This window comes from Motacilla alba, chromosome 8, assembly GCF_015832195.1.
Source record: "Motacilla alba alba isolate MOTALB_02 chromosome 8, Motacilla_alba_V1.0_pri, whole genome shotgun sequence".
NCBI classification, from domain to species: Eukaryota; Metazoa; Chordata; class Aves; order Passeriformes; family Motacillidae; genus Motacilla; species Motacilla alba.
Window position 1 is genome coordinate 21,968,368 of NC_052023.1, and position 13,209 is coordinate 21,981,576.

General features: G+C 47.4%; 1 long non-coding RNA gene across 1 annotated transcript; it reads left to right on the forward strand.

Moving 5' to 3' along the window:
* The first annotated feature begins 5,577 nt into the window (after nt 1-5,577).
* LOC119704129 lies at nt 5,578-8,604 on the forward strand. Its single transcript, XR_005257844.1, has 3 exons — nt 5,578-6,183; nt 7,343-7,529; nt 8,347-8,604. It is a non-coding gene; the product is annotated as an uncharacterized LOC119704129 (long non-coding RNA).
* The last annotated feature ends 4,605 nt before the right edge of the window (nt 8,605-13,209 follow it).

Here is a 13,209-nt window from a genome sequence, read left to right on the forward strand (position 1 = left end):
GCCGCGGCGGGCCGTGCCCGTGGGCCCCGTGAACGCGGGCGGGCAGCAAAGGGCGCATCCCACGCAACAGCAGCAGCTCACCTGGAGAAACCGGCCAGGGACGTGGGTCGGGGGTGTGTGCGTGTTTGTGTTGGGACTTCTGGTGGGGAGCCTAAAAGCCTAGTGTGTCTCCGCAGGAGGAGTGGATTTAGGGCAGGGACCATGAGCTTTCATCACGCGGGGCTTGCTGTGCCAGCTCCGGGGCCGCTGCAAACCCGTCTTACTCCCGTGGTTCGGATAGCGAGCGCTTTTAGAATAAGGTGTCGTTAAATCCGCTGGCGACCAGGAAGTTTAAAGGCATCCCGAGCAAAAGCGGGAGCTGCTCCGAGGCAGGGGTAGCTGAATCAGTCTGTTGGTGCGTGCCGGGAAGCGGCTGAGCGCGCAGGGAGAGAGCGGCCTTCATGGGACTTGCTGTCTTCTTAACCTCCCTGAGAGAGCAGCCGCCATCTGCGCCGAGGTACAACAATAAGAATTATTAGTATCATAATCACCACGGTTGTTATCGCTGCGACTTTGAGGGAGAAGCCCAACCCAGCTCTGGCTCCGGCCCGCTGGACGCCCCAGCCGCGGACTCTACCCCGTTCCTCCCCTTACTCTCTAAATCGCCTAAAATATTTTTTCCCCCAATTACCAGCGCTCTGATGGGAGCAGGAGGCAGAGGAATACGCAAGGCTCATAATAAGCCACCTGCTGCGTCGTGCCTAACTAATGTTATGCTTTATTTCATTACTGCTGCCGCGGCAGCCGCACCGGCCCGTGCGTTACACATTCCCCTCAGCACGGACAGCCGGGACGGGACCCGGCACGCTGCGGGGGCCGCTGCTCGCTCAGCGACGGGGGGCGACCTCGGTCGGTGCGCCCGGAACGCGGAGCCACGGGCGGAACCTCGGCGCGGGCCCGGGTCCCGGCCGCTGCTGCGGGGCGCGCAGCCCGCTCGGTCCGTGCAGAGCTGTCTCTCCCCGCAATGACCCCCCTCTCCACCTATTTGCATGCCCACGCGAATCTATATAAACAGCAGTAATGGCCTCATACGTTACAGCAGTATTTGTTAGCACAACCATTCCGAGTCATTTCAGATATTTGGACTCAGGCTGTTCAGTGTAGCTTCAACCTACTGACTTGCCAGACGAGATGTTCATGTGGACCCAGTTGCTAAAACCATGAAAACAGACTTTAGCTCTAAACTGTGCTACTCTCCCATCTGACGGATGTTAACACACAAATGAAATCCATTTGGATGTTTTTTGTTACCAGAAGGCTGCGCTGACGTTCAAATGATCTAAATCTTAGCATCTGGAAGCCCGTACAAGCATCTTTTTCTTTTTTTTTTTTCCTTTTTTTTTTTTTTAATAGGTTTCAAGACATTTCGTTCAACCCAAGCTGAGGAAGGATCAAAATGGGACACCAGGAAACTGACAATAGCTTCCCATCTAAATGAAACTGTTTCATTTGAAAGCACCAAAAAGGAAAAAAAAAGAATAAAACAAACCCTCCTATTTCCATTTACTTCAGTCCCTCCGGGCAACCCCAAACCCTCCCAGCCAAGGTCCATCATGGAGCTGCTGCGAGGCACCGGGGTGTCCCGAAGGCCACCACGGCCTGCGAGTCCCCCCGCTGGCAGAGCGCTCCGCGGGGACAGCGGACCATCTTCATCTCAGGAGTACTTTTTGGGCTGGGGATTCATTCAGTGTTTTCTAGGCGCAGCAATTCATCGACACTATGATAGAACACGTTGTGTGAGCGCCATTCAGCCTTAATGAAGATCTGTGGGAGAAGTCGTGCGAGACAATAAATACAGCGGTCCGGATGTCGGTGACTTTAGCAGGAAATAAAGGAGGGCTCCGTGTTAATGAAACAAAGATGTGGGAGCTCCTGGCAAGGGCCTCGAATGTACAGGAGTGCTCAGTACCTCCTGGGTGCTCATGAATATCTGTGGTGTGCTTTACACTTCGTATTATGTTTGCAAACCGAATTCTTTTGTCTTTCTAAGGTTTTTACAAACTTGGATGCCAAACAGACCGATGTTCAGTCAAATACAAAGAATTTAAATTATTCAGGAACCCAAGCGATTCTGTGGAGCCTTTCTTTCTCCCATCCCCCACATCAGTGCCGGGGATTTAATCCGGTAGCAAGTGTGTCACGGAGCCGCTTCGGCCCTGCCCCAAGGCGGCGGGATCATCTCCCGGGGCCGGAGGGCTCGGAGCCCCGCGGCGGAACCGCGCAGCCCGGCCCGGCGCGGCCGCGGCTTCCCCGCCTCCCCTCGGGAGGGCTCTGCGGCCGCTCTGGTGCCCAGGCATGGCCGAGCTCGCTGTGCAGAGGCGTCGGAGCATCCTCCGGAGCGGTCGAAGGGGATGGGCTTATCCCAAAGGGCGGATTTTCCCGGTACGCGGCGGGAGCGCTCCGCCACCCCGGGCATCCGCCTGCGCCGGTGAGGAGCGACAGCCGGCCCCGGCCGTGCTCACCGCACACACACAGCACCCTGCACACACGCACAGAGCGCAGCAGCGCACAGCACACGGCACACGGAGCACACAGCGACACGCAGCAATACACAGCAAATACCACACTCCACGGCACACAGCAACACAGCACACAACACCCAGCGCACAACACCCAGCATCCAACACCCAGCACACAGCAACACAGCACACAACACCCAGCGCACAACACCCAGCATCCAACACCCAGCATCCAACACCCAGCATCCAACACCCAGCACAGAGCAACACAGCACACAACACCCAGCATCCAACACCCAGCATCCAACACCGAGCACACAACACCCAGTGCACAACACCCAGCATCCAACACTGAGCATCCAACACCCAGCATCCAACACTGAGCACACAACACCCAGCACACAACACCCAGCATCCAACACTGAGCACACAACACCCAGCATCCAACACTGAGCACACAACACCCAGCATCCAACACCCAGCATCCAACACCCAGCGCACAACACACAGCACACAACACCCAGCATCCAACACCCAGCATCCAACACCCAGCGCACAACACTGAGCACACAACACCTAGCACCCAACACACAGCACACAACACACAGCACAGAACACCCAGCATCCAACACTGGGCACACAACACCCAGCATCCAACACCCAGCACACAACACCCAGCATCCAACACCCAGCATCCAACACCCAGCGGACAACACCCAGCACACAACACCCAGCACACAACACCCAGCACACAACACCCAGCGCACAACACCCAGCATCCAACACCGAGCACACAACACCCAGTGCACAACACACATCACAACACGCAATGCTGTCTGTCCCTGCTGCCCTCACCTCTCAACAGTCCAATCTCCTGGGTATTAACGCTTTTTGGCCATCGTGTTGCTTACAAAAGTAATGTTAGATACACCTGTGGGATTTACAGATCGCATATGCTTCCTTTCTTAGCTTCTTTTAAAGGGAAAATAATTGTATTATGGGATTGTAGCCCGCTACTTGTAGCACAAACAAAAGTGAAAGGGATTCACTGATGCGCTGTTGAAAATACACGTTTGCATATGGTTCAGTTTGTGGTTTATGACAATTAAAACACGTTCACTCGGAGCCAGGATCAGGTACAGCAAATGCCAGTACTCCAGCAGTGGAAGCCACAAAGAGGTGATGGGCTTCAGTTTCGCAGCCACTCTCACAGAATGAAAAAAGCTAGTAGTAATTTATAAGCACAGAAAAAAAAAAAAAAAAAGAAAAGAAAAGAAAAAATAAAGAAAAAGAAAGAGTTGAAACACTTCTTTTTGGACTAATTTTCACATTAGCTTGCTCATATGGACACTGCAGAAGAAATAAAAGAAGTCCTTATTGCATTACTTGGTAATCAGTATGGAAAAGCCCAACCCTGTTTATGGTTAACAAGAATTGTTAATGATATATAAATCATTTGATCTATCGTGCCCTCCAGTCTTAAAGGATAATAATGGCAACCCCAAGCAAATGGTCCTAATTAGTGTCCAAGAAACCACTTCCTAAATGTATCCTTCCAACTCATTCCAGTTTGACTGTCCAGAAGAATCTTTTGTTCTGAAATCCCTTTATTTTGTGTGTAACTGCAAAAATGCTCTGCATACCGGCGCTCCAAAAATAGTTCATTTCAGGGTACAGACCAGCACTGGGGGCAGGAGGAAGGACGAGATGATCCCAGCCTCTTGCTGTTGCCTGTAAATTGGTCCCAATCACTTGAAATTATATTTCCCCGAAGCCTTGTCTCCTGAGAAGTCTCCTTAGAGAAGTACCAAAGGGGAATTAATCAAAAAATCGAGTCACTGCTGCCATCGGTCTGCAACACAAACTTTGGAAAGCCAAACCAGGACCAAACCGTGCACGTTTGAGCTGCCTGTCACATACTGTCACCCACTCTTTCCACCGTTTCCAAGTGTGATCTGCAGGTTAAATGCACCGTGGGATAGCCGTGGATACCACACCTCACGTGGTACCCAGGTGAAGGTTCAGGCACAACCTGGAGGAGGAACGGAGCTTGGCCACTGGGTTATTGTGGCCTTGGTCTTGTCTCCACTGTTTGCTCCCTCAGGAGGCCTCCTTCTCGGATGTACAAAATACAAGCTGCCATTTATCATTAGCTGGAGTACCAGATCCTGTTGCTTTGTGAAAATAATCCACTCTTCTACCGAGTCCAGCATCTCCTGCCACTTTTCTATCCCATAACTACTCTATCACAAAACATCATTCCTCAAGTTTGAAACACAGTGCTGCAAAGCTGAACTACATTGGACACATAATGCATCTTGGTCATCTTGTTGTTGGTTTGGTGTGGTGTGGTGGTGTGGGTTTTTTTTTTTTCTGCTGTGGTGTTTTTTGTTTTTTGTTTTTTTTTTTTAATGAAAGCTGGAAGGAAACAGGCTTTCTGGCACGGGTTCTCTTCCCAAATGTGATGGACTCGCCAAGGGAAATAGAACTTCTATAAAACGACAGTCAATTACATAGTTGCTGTGTAGCGCTCTTTATGCTCTTTCCAGGAGATAACGCTAATGGGAAATGCTGCAGTATTTTAACCAAGAAAATCTGTCAGCGATCTTCCCTGGCCTTAAAACGTCCTTGACTCATTTAAAGTCACGGTAAAACACATAAGATGGGTTGCCAACTCTTACTAGCCCAGCATAAATAATTTTTTACTAAGTCGCGGAGACAACACACAAGCTGATGCCGAGGGGTTTCTTACTCACGTGTCCGCACGCAGAGCCGCAGCAGTGACCCTCTGCGAGCGGGCAACTTCGGAGAGCGGCACAGCCCCAGCCACTGCATCCACTGCGCTCTGCTGGCCAGCCTGAAAGCAAAAGCAACCAACCTCGGCTCTCCGGAGCCTTCAGCTCTTTCAGGTTTCATATTGCAAGCGAGTTTGATTTTGTCCTCTTGTAATGGCTTAAACGAAACACGCTTGTTTGGTGATTCGTGATTAAATGCGTTTATAAAGGCATTATATAGTCCGGTATTCACACAAGACAAATCAGTGGATGGGGACAGGTTACAGAAGCGATTGCGGCAGCTCTAAGGTAACATTTGAGTGCAGCCTCAGCCTCGCCGTTCCCCCGTCCCCTGAGGACGCCTCGCCGTGCCCCGGTGAGCCCGAGCCGTCGGTGCGGCGGGACGGGCACGGCCCGTGGGCGCGGGGGGCAGCGGGGCTGTGGGGCGGCCACAGCAGCGCTCGTTTCGCCGGGGACCACAGGACATTCCCATCCCTTTAACTTAGGACCTTGTCCCCTCGCTAACGCTATTTCCTTTTCTCTTCCCAAATTTCAGCTCCTCGAATTTCACTTGCAAGACATTTCAGGCAGAAATACTTTCATACCAGAAAGTATTTGACGTCTTTTACTGCTTTTCAGAGCTCCTTGATCAAAAGCAATGTTTACCCCTGCAACCTCCGCGCTCTAAGGTGCCCTGCGGTGGCCAGCCTGGGGTCACCGAGCCCCTGCTGTGCGCAGGGGAGCAGCGAAGGCGCCGGGGAGCGGGAGATGCCACCGGGGAGCGGGACCGGAGTCAGCACATCTGCAAGCTGCTGCCGGGCGATTATCAGGCCATTTCTTCCGTAATGCAAACCAAGCGCTCCCGTATCACATCAAGCCGCTAATTGCGAATGATGCGTTCCGTGTCGGAGGTGAGCGGCTGCCCCCGGCCGGGGCTCGGGAAGCGCCCCGGGCAGAGTTTGCGGCTCGGCCCCTTCTTCGAGCCGCGCCGGCGGCTCCCGCGGAGGCCTGGAAGGGTCGGTGTGGATATCCCCGCCCGGGCATAGGCGGGCCGGTGTGGATATCCCCGCCTGGGCAGAGGCGGGCCGGTGGCAGCCCGTGTGTGTCCCGCGGGCGGCATCCCCAGCCGCCCTCCCGTCCGCCCCGTGGCTGCTCCCGAGGGAAGCGGCGCCCCGGAGCGAGAGTGACAGAGCCCCAGGCCAGGCCCATCTGTGGCTCCTGTGTGAGGGGCCGGTGGCCATGATTGGGCGTGTCGGGTACATTTTAGCGATGGGGGTGTCTAAAGTAGCTGTGCATCCCCGGGGATCCAAATGCCACACATCTCAAGCCACTGCTAGCAAGGACTCCCTAGTCGGGGTCTGCCTGAAATCAGTTTCAGTGCAAACATAATTTGTGCTTTGGTATATTTCGGTTTCACTTTAAACTGAACGGTTACAGTTTCTCTTTTCCCATACCTGCCTCCTTAACCTATTTCTTCTGTGAGTCCAATGTCGGTTTTCAGCACAGTCTCAGACTGCAAACGGTGTTTCTCAGGAGATACGCTCTCACCTTCCAGAGCTCCTTCTCAGGTCTTTTGTCTCAGTCCCATTCCCAACCATAATGCCTGTGATGAAGCATTTCCTTGTCCCGAGTTTCTCAGTCTCAACACCATGAGTTTCACCTGAGACAAGCATCTCCAAAAGCCCAGAGCAGGAACGGAATGCCTCAGGATTGCAGCCTTGCTGCTGGACTGTTTGTCACCAAACTTTTGTTCAGCCTTTTCCAGTTACTTACATGGATTTTGACCTTTCTGTGAAGTCGTGGACTCAAGGTGACCCATCTCCCTTTCTGGTTCCTTTCCTGTTGCCCATTCCGATGTAGTGATTACCTCCTCCCTCCTTTATGTTTCTTTTCCTTCCCTGACTTGATGGTTCTCAGGGAACACAGCTGCTCCTCAGATGTCCCTTTATTCCTCCTCCATGCTGAGTGTCAGTTTGTTGCCTCGGTTGAAGTCTACCCTCTGTTCTCTCCCACTAAAGTTCAACCCTTTCTGGTTCTGTGTGTAAATCAGACACTTTTCTCTCCCACAAGCTCTAAGGCCAGCAGGAAGTGCAGACAGCACCAGAGAAAAGGCTTCTTTCACTGATTCCAGACCCAGACAGCCTAGGAAGACCCAAGAAAAGTCCAGAAGAAAATCTGCAAATAAAATCGTGCTTAACCATGAATCTGAGCATTCCCACTGGAATAATCAGAGAATGTAGCTGCATGTATCCAGCAGGTACAGCAGGACATATGGGCACTTGCAGGGCATGGCCTGTTACGGTTTATGACTTGGCTAAATTAGGATACATTTTCACATATTTGGCAAAAGTCTCATTGCCAACACACAGAGCTCCTAGCACAGTGTCTCCCTGCCAAGTGTACTGCTGCTCCAGAGGAGGGGACACAAGCGGTGCTTAAAGCCCTCAGAACTGCTAACATGAACATAACAAATGACTTCTTTTTTCAGTCTTACATAAACTTATATGGGCATATATATGTATATGTAAAGGCTATATCTTTCTTGGCTAATTTTTTTGCAAAACATTTACGCTAAAGCAAAGAGGAGTCTGGGAAATGGGGGCTTAATTCATTAAATTATACCAGTTCTAAGGAGCTGAAAACAATGCAACTTTACAGATAGTGAGATCCTGACTACACATAAAAATTTATGAAAAGTATATTATTCAGCAGCAGCGAATACATCTAAATAATTCTCTTTATGATTGAGTGGCTGCATCAAATTGGTTTCTAGCATTTATTTTTATTTATAAATTTATGTACTGTTCTGTGTGGTGCCTTGAAGGATCAAAAATGTGTACAACATCACGCCCAATCTAGAAGCTTATTTTCTTTCCTAGCACCGTCTTTATTGGCTTGATGTTTGCACCATTAGTCTAGTTCATAATTTATGTAAACCTTCCACCTGATGTCACATTCCATGAATTTGTGTCCTTAAAAGTGGGCTCTAGGAAAATAATTGGGGAAATCAACATTTAATTCAGTGGTGTAATCTTGATTCACCTGACATTAACATCTTAATTTATATTGTGCAGGTTGCCATTAAGCACCCAGTGACCTCACTGGTGTAAATCCTGCAGTGGAAGATGTGACCCAACTCTCCAAAGCTACAGCCCCACAGGAGTGCCCTGGAACTCCTGTGCCTGACTTCAGTGCACACGTCTAGCTCTCAACAGCCACAGAGCTCTCAGCTAACTGAAAATCTATACCTTGTACACTATATTATTGGGATTTATTTGGAAAAATGGTATCCAGGAGAAGTATCGCAGCTGAGTTTGGATGATGAAAAGAAGATTGAGAAGGCATCTGGTTGAGGGGTTGTTGATGGAGTGCTGAACAACTGCTTGTTCTGTCCTTACAGATTGAGTTGGTGGATTATGCTGTTTAGCAGTTCTGACCATAACAACAAATAATGATTTAAGAAAATCTGTACATACTAAAATGTCACAAGCTGAAGATACAATGTTTTTCCAGCTGAGTAGCAAATTTTATAGGTGTGTGAGTTATATATTTCAGTTAACTCAATAAAGTAAAACTAAACCCACTTTTGCAGATGTTGGTCCCAGTTCCATAATCTTGGTAGGATTCAACTTCAGTAGCAGTTTGATAAATTCTCATTTTCCCATGAAAAAAAAATTACAAAAATGAGGAGCCAATTTTCCTCATTTGTTCCAAACTGTCAAACCTCTCCTTCATGAAATAGTTCAGAACACTCAGCAGGTAAGGCCTGTAGTCCTTATTTGTCCACAAGTGTCTGGAGGTGTGAGCAAATTGCTTATTTTCAGAGAATAACTGCTAGGCATGTTCTGGATATACAGAGCAGGCTCTGACTGACTGGTGCTGACTTCTGTTGTTGCATTCAGGAGGCCCCAAAGGTGTGAAGGCAGAATGTTCTGTCACAGGCTTTAGCTGCGATTGGAAAAAATCCTGTGGAGGAGAGGGCTTTGATAACAAGGATTTTAAATCAGTTTCAGTGGTGAAATTCAGAAAAGAGTGTTGTGATAAGAATCTGAAGTCTTAATTTCAGTGCAATGGTGCTGCTGGAGTCTATTCTCACGTGGCCATATATTCCATTAGCTTTGGGTTGCTGCACATGCTGAGATGGTGTTTAGGGCCCAGAAAAGGGGCCCATACGCAGGCCATATAGCCCCTCTATGTCTGAAGAATACAGGAGAGTAACCTTTCTGTTGCAGTCTACTGAGTCCTCTAAGATAATGGGAATTTTTAAGAAAATCGTGTGGAATTCAGTCTTTAAAAGCTGAGCTTCCTTAGATATGCAGCAGGACATGCCACCTTTGCAGCACGTTTTGGGAGCAATGGGAATGATTGTGGCCTGTCAAGAAGAGCATCCTCAGCAGATTCTCTGGTAGGGCACGTTCATGGGAACACATCTTGCTTGGCCACTTGGTACCCCCATCCACAGCCCGGAGAGCTGGCGTGAGTGAGAGCAGTGAGCAGCCCCAGAACTTTAGTTTATTAAATTACTTTAGTAAATTCTTTGAACAGAAGCCTGGGATCTGCCATTTCCCCGTGCCCGTGGCAGGGGTTACTCAGGCACAAGGTATGCAGTGTTTTGCTGTGACTAGTGCATGTTTATGGGCTTTCCATACATGTGGCTTCTGGGCTAAAGCACTACACATTTTTACCTACTTTTCTCATAGTCCAGTTGCTTTTCCCTTGTTTGGCAGCTTGTCCAAGGCAGCAGTCCCTAAATAAGGGCATGTTGACATGTTGCACATCATTCAGCCCTCTTCTCTGGATGTTAGGAGAGTTCCAACCCTGAGTAATGGGAGCTCTTCCTACAGCTTTGCAATTTACTTGGTAGAGTCTGTTCCTTTCTAGTGGCTGGCTAAAATTTCCTTCTGTATTTTTTCCTGCATTCTGTGGAGCATAAATCAGTATTTTTTCAAATCACAATTACAGGCAGAAAGCCATCTGTGACAGACATTTGGAGAACATGCAATGTATCTTATTGAGCATCTTTTAATAGACTCTGCATTTTTGTATGGACTAACCTTTCTTCGAAGAGAATTAGAAATTTTTGTGAAACGCTTTCTAGTGAACCTTCGCACATTCTCAGCTGTCTACGCTAGATAATAAAGTCAGTTGTGAGCTTAGCAATGTCAGGTATTTTTAAACCCAGAAAGGAAAACAGCCTTTCAATTTCTATGTGCTGATATATTAAAAAGCAGATTATAACACTAAATAGAGCATATACTACTGCATGGTGTGGTGCCATTGTGACATCTGAACACAGTAACAACAAAGTAATTAATGAGCGTGTAGATAACATACAACTTAGCTTTGTTTAAGATTATCTCTGCTACTATCTGACTCTGGTTTCTCTCTTGGTGTTCCCCTCATCACAACTGCATTCTTAGCCAGAGAAAAAACAGGCAGCTACCCAGTTATAAGAACTTGATGCCTGCTGATGCTGCCTTACTCTATCATGATGTAAGGCAATCTTAGCAAAAATGAGAATTAAATCTTGAATATCATCTCAGGCTCTCTGACTACATCAATACAAATCCTCTATAAGAATGTCCAGTGCCTACAGAGCACTTTGAGGTCAAGGAAACTGGGGAAGGGGAGCAGTCTGAAATGCTCAGGGGTGTGAAGGATTGTTTTAGTGTTGAATTCTCCTTAGCAGTAACAACCACTGTGATTTTTACAGTGAGCTAGCAAGGAAAGGAAAGAGCATAGTAGGGAGACTGCCATTACATTCATGATTACTCACATAATTATGCTGTGCCTTTTTCCTTGACTTTTTTTGTTTTTTCTGTTTTGTAAACTTACCTCCTTTCTCATTTATATTAATGTACAGTTATGGTACTCAACTGTTAATAGGAAACTACAATTTTAAGATCAAAGAGTAGCTGGTGAGTCAGAAGCACTTGTTCAACAGTTGGTGATTGCAGTAATTTGCAGTTACGTATTGCACGTGCAATCACCAACATACACAATTATGGTATCAATATTAGCTAATTGAAATGCTGGATGTGGTAGCATTTAATGGGAAAGGGTTGATTTGCTTTAGCCTCTGTTTCCCTCTATGATTCATTGCTTTTTCTCTAGCACATATGGAGAGAGTTCCTTGCAAGAACTAGCACTGGCATTTCAATTGGCAATTTTGTTTGTTCAAGGCATATAGGAATGTAAAGGGTTCCACTTGAGAAGAGAGCGTCTTTCCTCTGCAAGCTGGATGAAGATTATGTTCTCTCACAGGAAAAAAAATCTTCTAAAACTGTTATTTAAAGATTATAAATGAGGACACAAATATTTGTGTCCTCATTTATAATGTCTTCTACATGTAGAAGAGTTATCATGTAGTTTTATCTCCAATAAGGAAAAGATACAGCACTTCATAGGTTTTTCTGTCTTTCCTAGAACAAAAGAGTTAAGGTAATTATTCAAACTAATAATAATTTACAAGAAAAGCTAAAAATAGCATAATTCAGTCTATTTCAAACTAGCATTGAATTTTTGTTTTCTTTATCTGTGACCTATCTGTGAGGTAGCAATCAGCATAAACCAACATTAACATAATACACGGGCAGACACAACCCCACACGTTTGTTTTTGTGATACGAGGGGGGATTCTGTCAGGACTGATTTCTGCCAAGCTGGAAAGACCATTTAGAGGCGCAGACAGTAGACACATAATTCATGTGATCTAGAATCTATTGGTTTAAGCCACTCTGCTGCTGCCTGTGGAGATTGCCTACATGCTTTTCCATGGTTCCTTTCCATCCCTGAAGGCAGGAGGAGGGAGTATCCTAACACACCTTCAGACTGAAGGCTTTATTACCTGTCTTCTACTGTGACCTACGGACACCAAGAAACATATTTTTATCAAGGGGTGATAGTTCTGGTGGAAGCTCCAGTAAAAAGGGGATTCCTACCATGTTGTTCTTACCTCATACCAACGGTACACTCCACCTCACATATGGCAGAAACTTCCAATTATTTGGATGAAGTCACTTACTGGGCAAGACAGTGAAGGCTTTCCTACAGGACAGAATGCAGGCGTATTAGCTAATTTCAGTGGTAGGCAGAGCTGGAGAAAGTGCTCCAAGTGATTGTTCTCTGTATGTGCATATATGGCACATACATGCATCTTCTCCCTGAACCTAAGGAAGGTGATATAAAGTATGTTTGGCAGCTAAAAGGAGTAGGACTGATTGCCTGGTCCCCAAGGGCACCATTAAGCCTTCTTGCCTTGAACAGCCCCACCTGGGCACCCTCCCATACCCTGCCCCTTGGGCCCAGGGCTCTATTTAAGCTCAGCCCAGGGGTCTCTCTGTGTCCTAGCTCTGTGTACCTCTGGTGTTATCCTAAAGGAGCCTTGTCAAGATTTCTACTACTAAGGCTCTTTGTGGGCTTCTTTTTAACTGGATTTGGAAGAGTAGAATATGTGCATTGGTGGGTTTCTTTCAGGAGAGAAGGTTTTGGGAGTAAAGTATTGTAAAACTATTTCATTTTCATAAATAACCAGTGGAACTGAGCTGCCTTCTCCTGCAACAGGTGTAATGGCAGCCCACCGCTGCCCCATGCATGCTTTTTGCCTTTAGGCAAAAGTAAATCCAGGTAAAAATACCAAGCATGAGGACTTTCATCTCAGCAAAAAGCCGAAACTTTTTCTCAGCTGCTGTGTCCAGTGGTAAATTTTGATGGAATAAGTTTTCTTCAACACTATAGGCAACTTTCTGCATTGAATGTGTGGGTACCCTCAGTGGTTGCATGGAATTAGCTGTCTTAATCGGGTTTAACTTCCTTGCAAGACTGCCTTTCCCTTGCTGTAGCTCTGATGCCCTTATTCAAGCTGTTTATCTCTGCTGACATTGGAAAAGAAGAAAAATATCTTGAATGATGCTTGAACCAGGCTGATTGTTATGTAT